Genomic DNA, 9,068 nt, shown 5'->3' on the forward strand with positions numbered 1-9,068 from the left:
GCAAATTCTTCTGCTAATTGGGGTCCACATTCTGTATCCTTCCCTTCAAGGCTCAGGGGTCCACAATTATCTTCTCTGTCTGTGTTAATTTGTTTCCCTTTTCTTTGTTGAAGAGGGTCTGTGCAATCCTTCTGCCTAGTCTGCCATCTTGCCGGAACTCTCCCAAAATTACTTTTTAACACCACCTATTTCCCCCACTCCCCCTAAATGTCACAGGTTCTTTTTCTTGGTATAAAAGTTTAAAATTGCAAAGCAAAATTCTCCTTTCATACCTTTATTTCAGCTCACAAATCTTTTATGTCCTAATCTAGAGGTATTTAATTATTACAAGTTTATTATGTTTCTTTTAGACTTTATTGCTGTACTTAATTATTATAAGTTTATTATGTTTCTTTTAGACTTTATGTCTATACATTTGTATATTATATGCATTTATAAATAGGTGGTGCTATTTTAAGATTTTTAACAAATGAAATCAGACTTAAAATATTGTGTGTATGTTTTTGTATTATTTTTCTATTATTATCATGTTAATGTATCTTGGAGATTTTGTCATTATCTCAGTTATCTGGAGATAATTATCAATCTCATTATGTAGAGATTGATCTTCACTTTTTTACTTTAATTTGCTGAATTGTGTTCCGGTATAAGGTATTGTATACTTTATCCATTTTTTCAATAATGGATGTTCATTTATATGGTAAGTAGTATTTTTCTATTGCAAACAATGCTAGAATGTATATTCTTGTACACTCTTTTCTGTGTATATATACAAATATTTCTTTAGTACAGTTACATAAAGGTAGAACTACTGAATTAAAGAGTATGTGCATTTTAAATTTCATTGGAGGCTGCCAAATTTCTTGTGAAATGACTGAGTTAATTTTCGTTTCTATGAACATTATGTTATAGCCTTCAGTGCTCCACAGCCTTACTAACACAAGATAATGGCTACTTTCTTAATTTTGGCAATCTGAGACATAGGAAATAAGAGGATATTGTTTTATACTATTTCATATGCTTACATATGCATTTTTTTCTTGTCTGTAGCTTACTATTTAGCTTTTTATATGATGTACTTTATTATACTGAACTTTAAAATATAATGAAGGTGTAGTTATCAATTGGTTTTCCTTAATGTTTTTTTCCCAATTTATTTTGTTTTCTAAAATTAATTTTGTTGTTGAGAATATCCATAGCAAAACATAGAGCAAATTGATACTTTTTACATGTATAATTCAGTGATGTTGATTGCATTCTTCAGGTTGTGTAACCATTTTCACCTTCCTTTTATGAATTGTTCCTCCTCATTAACATAAACTCATTACCCTGTAAGGTTTCTATTTAATGATTCTGTTTTAAGAACTACGTAGATAGTTCTTAAAGCTGCATAATACTCAAAACAAACAAACAAAAAAACACATTACCATCGAGTCAGATCTGAATCATAGCAACCCCTCCTTGGGTTTCCCAGGTGGTATCTCTACAGAAGTAGATTGCCCAATCTTCCTTCCAAGGAGTGGCTGGTGGGTTTGAACCACCAGCCTTCTGGTTAGCAGTCAAATGCCTTAGGCATAATGCCACCAGAGCTCCTATAATACTCACGGCAGACATTTTTTATTAGTAAAGCTGAACTATTGTTTGACTTAAGAAGACTTTAGGGGATATTTTTGGTTTAAGATTTAAAAATTATCTTAGGGCAAGTACCAGAGGTTCATCCAGCCCCTGTGGCTTCAGAAAGTCTGAAGACCATGAAAATTTGAAATTCCGTATTCTTCCCCTTTGATCAGGATTCTTTTATAGAATCTTTGATCAAACTGTTCTGTAATGGTAGCTGGACACCATATAGTTCTTCTGGTCTCATGGCAAAGGACGCAGTTGTTCACAGAGACAATTAGCCGCTCATTCCATTTCTTCCTCATATTCCTAACTCTCCTTTCTCCTTTGTTTTTTCAGGTGAATAGAGACAGTTGTCAGGCCTTTGTGGGTTGCTAGCAAGCTTTTAATTACCTAGACACTATATAGGGAAGTAGGAGGCAGAACAAAAATACCAAACATGTTATTTTCCCAGTTAAATGGGATGTCCTATGAAACCATGACACTAAACCTCCAAACCATGGAACCAAATCCCATGAGGTTTTTGGTTGTGCATAAGCAGCCTCAGCAGCTACTTTTTTTTGATGTTGTTGTTCATTGTTAATATATTGCCAATTTAGCTTTTTACAGGTGTACAACTTATTGACAGCAATTAAAACAATCATTTGTGCAACCCTATCCTTAATCAGTAAGATTTTTCTATCACTGTTAACTCTTCTTTTTCCTCTTTCCCCTGGTAAACTTTGGCCTCTATATATTTGCCATTTCTTATCTTTTTATATAAGTGAGATCATACAATATTTTTCCTTTTATGATTGACTTATTCACTCAGCATAGTGTCTTTAAGCTCCATTCGTATTGCAGCATGTAAGAAGACTTCATTTCTTTGACTGGCTGAGTAATATTCCATTGTATGTATGTAGCATATTTTGTTTATCTATTAATCCTTTGATGAGCACTTAGGTTGTTTCCACCTTTTGGCTGTTGTGAATAGTGTTCAGTGAACATTGGTGTACAAATCTCTGCTTTCAAGTATTTTGGGTATATGCCTAGGAGAGTAATTGGTAGGTCATGTGGTAGTTTATTCCTTAGTGGTTTCTGAATTTTGTATCTTGATTAGGCTTTTACTACTGCTTATCATTATAGCCTCTCTTGAAATTTCTTCTGTTTTTTTAATTTAAATTTTTTATGTTTAGCATTTTAATTTGTTTTGGGGAGGCATATGGAATTAATGTTTAGCCTAATGGACAGTTGTTCCAGAACCATTTAAAATGACACTTTAATTGTAAAGTAAATTTCTATACACAGTTTATTTTCTGATTCTGTATTCTTTCATGAAGTCATCTTTTTGTTCCTGCAGTTTTTTTTTTTAAATAAAAAACGTTTGAACAGCTTCACTGAAGCATTATTGAATACAGTAAATACACTCTAAACATATTTGAAGTGTACAAGTTGATAAGTTTTGATACATGCATACATGTGTGAAACCATTACCACGGTCATGATAAAATGAGCATAGCCATCATCCCCTAAAGTTGTTCTTGCCCTCTTGTAGTCCCTTCTTCCCACCCCTTATCATCCTCTACCCCATTCTGAGCTACTTTCTGTCACTAAGTACATTAGTGTATATTTTCTAGAATTTTATAAATGTAGAATGGTATATTATACATTACTTTTTTCCTGCTTCATTCAGCATAATTATTTTGAGACTTACCCTGTTGTAGCTTTTATTAGTAGTTCGTTACTTTTTATTGTTGAGTAATATTCCTTTGTACAGTATTCTACAGTGTGTTATCTTTTGATCTGTTGATAGATATTTGGGCTGTTGCCAGTTTTTGACTAGTAAAAATAAAGCTGTTGTGAGCATTCACATATAAGTCTTTGTTCTGGTTACCTAGTGCTGCTCTGACAGGAAACATACCACAAATGGGATGGCCTTAACAAACAGTAGTTTATTCTTACCGTTTGGAAGCTTTAAATCCAAGTTCAAAGTGCAAGGCTCTCAGGGCTGAGTGAAAGCCCCTCAGCCTTGGGGTCCAGCTCTGCCTCCTGCTCCCGGCCCACTGGGGCTAGAGGCATTTTTTCACTCAGACAGCTGCTGGCTGCTGAGGCTGAGAACCCCCCAAGGTTGACAAGTAAAAAGACACAGTCCTGATGTTACCAAACCACACGGCAGGCCATTAACTTAAGTCCATTGTAAGTTCTAAGGTCAGCAGAACATAGCAGGCTGCTGAGCAACGACAAGGCTACGTACAGGGTCCAAGCATGCCATAGGCTAGAGACCATTCCCAAAGCCTTCTCCTTATATACAGAAGCAAACCACATACCCAAAGGCAGCTACCCAGCTGCTTGTGGTAGATCCCACCATGGAGTTGATTGCCAGTCTCCTCATGGGGATTAACTACCAACAGCTGCCCAGCCACTCAACCAGGCCCAGCCGAGTTGACACACAAACCGAACTACCACAGTCTTTATATGGACTTATATTTTCATTTCAATACCTAGGAGTGGCATTACTGGGTCATATGATAGATGTATATTTAGCTTTTTAAGAAACTGTCAAACTTCTTTCTAAGTGGTTGTTCCATTTCTCATTACGACTATCTGTATGAGATGCAGTTCTTGTATATCCTTGTCAACATTTCATATGGTCAACCTTTAATTTTAGCCTTAGCCATTCTATTAGGTGTGAAATGTTCCCTCATTGAAGTACCCAGTGACTAATGATGTTGAACATCTTTTCATGTGCTTATTTGTAATCTGTATATCTCATTTGGTGAGATGTCCGACTCTTCTCCCCATTTTAAAAATTGGGTTATTTTCTTACTATAAAGTTTTGAGAGCTTTTCATACATTCTGGATGTAAGTTCTTTATCAGATACATGATTTAAAAATACTGTCGCCCAGTCTGTGTCTTATCTTTTAATTATCTTAACATTATGTTTGAAGAACATAAATTTTAACTTTTGATGAAATTCATTTTTTATCATTTTGTGCTTTCATGGATTGCATTATTTTATGTCTTATCTAAAAAATCTTTACCTAATCCAAAGTTGCAAAGGTTTTCTCCTAGAAGTATTATAGTTTTATAGCTCCCTTTGTAGGAGCTCTAGTAGCACAGTGGTTAAGACATTTAGCTGCTATCCAAAAATGGTTGGTTGGTTGAACTCACAAGCTACTCTGTGGAACAAAGACGAGGCAGTCTTCTTCTGTAAAGATTTATAGCCTTGGAAGTCCAATGAGGTAGTTCTGTTCTGTCCTATAGGGTCACTAGGACTTGTAATTGACTCAATGGCAGTGGGTTTTTAAAATTTTTTTTCCACACCTCTGCAGTCATACTTACCCCTCTACTTCACCTCCCATTCCTGTTTCTGCTAATGTGTTTTCCATGTCTGGTTTTGCCATTTCAGTAGTGTTATATAAATGGAATGATATAGTATAATCTTTTGAGAACGACTTTTTACTTGAGGGCCATCTAGGTTGTTGCATGTATTAATATTTCTCTCCTTTTTATTTTATTTTATTTTGGATGTTACTTCAGAGAATTTGCAGTAATGTGTATGGTGGTTATTTCCACCAGCCTTGAGGTGACTTCTAGAGTTGTTTAACCATTGTAAAATTACTAGCAGAGTTAAACAGTGCGTCCATTAAAGGACATTTAGGATAGTTCCAGTATTTTGTCATTACAAAGAAAAGCACTATGAGTAATGGTGTATAGGTTTTTGGGTGAACATTAAGTTTTAATTTCTTTGGAATAAATACCCAAGAGTATGATTGCTGGGTCATATGATAAGTACATATTTAGTTTTTAACTTATTTTTCAGAGTGATTGTACCATTTTACATTTTGAGGCAATATATGGGTAATATAGTTTCTCTATATCCTCACTGGCCTTTGGTATTGTCAATATTTTAATTTTCTAATAGTTGTGTACTGATTGCTCATTGTGCTTTCAATTTGCATTTTTTTAATGGCCTATGAAGTACGTTATTTCATTTTCAAATATTTGAAGATTCTTGGATATTTTATTGATTTCTGATTTAATACTGTTCTCACTCTGTGTTTGGATTGAATTGTGTCCCCACAAAATATGTTTTGGAATCTTAACCCCTATACCTGTGGATGTAATCCTATTTGGGAATAGGGTTTTATTTGTTACGCTAATGGGGCTATATCAGTGTAGGGTGTATTTTAAACCCAATCATTTTTTCTTTTTAAATTGTGGTTTGGGTGAAAGTTTACAGAGCAAATTCACTTTGCATACAGCAGTTCACATACACTTTGTGTCATGACATTGGCCCAGTCATTTTTGAGCTATAAAAAGAACAGATTAGGCACAGAAGCAGGAAAACAAAAATGGGGGAAAGATACATGCCACGTGTAGATCACTAAGGAACTGAGGAATGCTAGGGCTAGAGAAGCTGAGACAAAGACTTTTCCCACAGAGTGGACAGAGAGAGATTTTCCCTCTAGACTTGGTGCCTGAATATTGACTTCAAGCCTTCTAAACTGTGAGAAAATAAATTTCTGTTCAGTAAAGCCACCCACTTGTGGTATTTGTGTTACAGCACAAGAAAACCTAAGAAATGCTGACTGGACCGTACATCGGGATGCCCTCATGAGTGGATGTCCTCATTAATCTGCCTGGGTTCTGATACCCTGCTTCGGGCTGTCTTCTATGGGGATGTTCTTGTTCTTCTTCCCCCACACCCCCACGAATATCCTTTTCAACATTCTAGGACTTTGCTTCTCTGTATCAGGTTTCTCCCATATTGTGCATGTCCTCCTTCCCTTCTTGAACTCTCACACTCTGCACCAGTGCCCTCTGCCTGCTTCCTCTACTCATGAATGCATTTCTTCATGCTCACATTCTGACTTACCTGTAGGGTAGCTCTTCATGTGGATATTCTTTTTGCCCTGCTTGGCTTCTCTCACCCCACATTGAGCCACTATGGCCTGCTACCACACACAGAGACACTTTGTCTCCTCTGCTCTACCTAATGTCTTTAGTTCTGATTTGTTTAAGGAGGGCAAGGAGAGAGATGACTATAGGGGAAAGAAAGAAGAAAAGGAGAGAAGGGGGAAGATGCTTTCTTAAATTTTTAAAGAATATTCTTACCAAATACAGAATTTTAGATTGATAATTTATTCCTTTCAGAACCATCGTTGTACCATTTGTCTGTGTCCCTTACTGTTTTTGGTGAGACATCAGCTGTCATTTATATTATGTATCTTTTCTGCTCTGGCTTCTTTCATTATTTTTTTCTTTGTCTTCAGTTCTTGGCACTTTGATTATAGGGTAAATAGGTGACTTTTTGTTAATGATTCTTACTTGAGTTCCCATAGTTTTTTGAAATTGTAAGGTGATGTTTTTCTTTAAATTTGGGAATATTTTAGCCATTGTTATTTTTTTTTCTCTTATTGTCATTCAGCTCCTGAGATTTCAGTTCTACTTACATCAGACTATCTTGCTTACCATATTCCTTAAACTGTCCATTTTTCTTTAATATTTCTCTTTCTGTACTTTAGATTATTTCTATGACTGTACTTCATGTTCATTGTCTCTCTTTTTCTGCCATCTCAGGCTGGGTTACTTACTAATTTCCATTTCCAATTTGGATGATATTTCACTTTTTTGTCTTCTCTCACATCAAGAACAATGATGACTGGGAGTTGTGAGAGAGAACATCTTTGTCTTGTTCTCAGTATTAGGGAAAAATCATGAAACTTTTCATCATTAAATACTTTCACAAGAGTAAGTTGTTTGTTGTTGTTAGGTGCTGTCGAGTTGGCTCTGACTCATAGTGACCCTATGTACAGCAGAATGCAACACTGCTTGGTCCTCTGCCAGCTTCACAATCTTTGCTTTACCTGAGCCGATCATTGCAGCCACTGTGTCAATCCATCCTGTTCAGAGCCTTCCCCTTTTCCCCATTGTTTATAGATATTTTTATTAAATCAAGAAAGATACTTTTGTATTTCTAGTTTACTGAGAATTTTTGTTAAAAATGGGTGCTGAATTTTGTCAGATGTTTTTTCTATGTTTTTTGAGATGATCCTATGATTTTTCTTTTTTAGTCTGTTGATTTTTGGAATGACCTTGATTGATTTTAGAATGTTGAACCAGTCTTGCAGTCATGGAATAAATACTACTTGAGAATGATGTAATTCTTTTGTTTGCCTGCATTTGACTTGCTAATATATATATATATTTTTAAAGTAAGTCTGCTTTTAATTCAATCCAATGAATTTTATAGGTCTATGATTTCCATTTGGCTTTTAGTATAGTTACTATAGTGTATGACTGGGGAAGAGCTGCCTCCTCAGAGTAGAGCTGACCTTAATGATATGGATAGAGTAAAGCTTTCAGGACCTCCATTTGTTGATGTGGCATGACTCAAGATGGGAAGAAACCTGCAGACATCCATCAATAATCAGAACATGGAATGTACAAAATACTAATGTAGGAAAATTGGAAGGTGTCAAAAATTAAATGGGAGCACACAAAGATTGATATCCTAGGCGTTAGTGAACTGGAAGGAAAACTGGGCAATCTACTTCTGTAGTGATACTGCCTCGGAAACCCAAGGAGGGGTCGCTATGAGTTGGGTCTGACTCAACGGCACATAACAACAACAGTGAGCTGAAATGGACTGGCTTTGGCCATTTTGAATCAGACAATCATATGATCTACTGTGCTGGGAATGACAAATTGAAGAGGAATGGAATGACATTCATCATCACAAAGAAAGTATCAAGATCTATCCTGAAGTACAATGCTGTCAGTGATAGGATAATGTCCATATCTACAAGGAAGGCCAGTTAATACTACTACTATTGAAGTTTATGCACCAATCACCAAAGCCAAAGATGAGGAAATTGAAGATTTTTACCAACTTCTGCAGTCTGAAATTGACCAAAAGAAATGTTGCTGGAGATTGCATGATAGAATTTTGAAAGACCAACAACTTATTCATTGCAAATACCTTTTTTTTAAATTGTGATTTGGGTGAAGGTTTACAGAGCAAATTCACTTTCCAAACAGCGGTTCACATATATTTTGTCTCATGAGATTGACCACAGTTTACCACAATGCAACAGCTCCCCTCCCACTTCCTCCCCATAGTTACCTCTTCCCCATGTCCATCCCTCCATGCACTCCTGTCCCCTGAGCTGTCTGTCCCTGTGCATAAGCAGCCCTTATTTCTCCCATGATTGTTCTCTCCAGAGAGTGTATCTACTTGAGGTAACTGTTCAACTCATATGCCTGTCTTTTGTCTGGCTGGAAACCACAGGTGTGGGTTTAATTCCAGCTCTGAAGGGCAGCTAGGGGCCATAGTCTCAGTGGTTTCACCAGGCTCTATTGGATCAGCAAACCTGTCCCCCCCCCCTTTTTTTCCCCCCAAATGATTTTGAGTTTTGTTCCACATTGTTCTCCCTCTCTATCCAGGATCTCCTACATAGATCCCCTT

At 36.3% G+C, this 9,068-nt stretch overlaps 1 protein-coding gene across 1 annotated transcript in view; it reads left to right on the plus strand.

Annotated features, from left to right (window-relative positions):
* ADAM9 (ADAM metallopeptidase domain 9) overlaps positions 1-9,068 on the plus strand; it is a 233,057-nt gene that overhangs the window by 125,052 nt on the left and 98,937 nt on the right. The gene's annotated exons all lie outside the window — the stretch shown is intronic.

The sequence above is a fragment of the Orycteropus afer genome, unplaced genomic scaffold (assembly GCF_000298275.1).
Source record: "Orycteropus afer afer isolate SDZICR_OR568_19922 unplaced genomic scaffold, OryAfe1.0 scaffold00024, whole genome shotgun sequence".
Classification (NCBI taxonomy): domain Eukaryota; kingdom Metazoa; phylum Chordata; class Mammalia; order Tubulidentata; family Orycteropodidae; genus Orycteropus; species Orycteropus afer.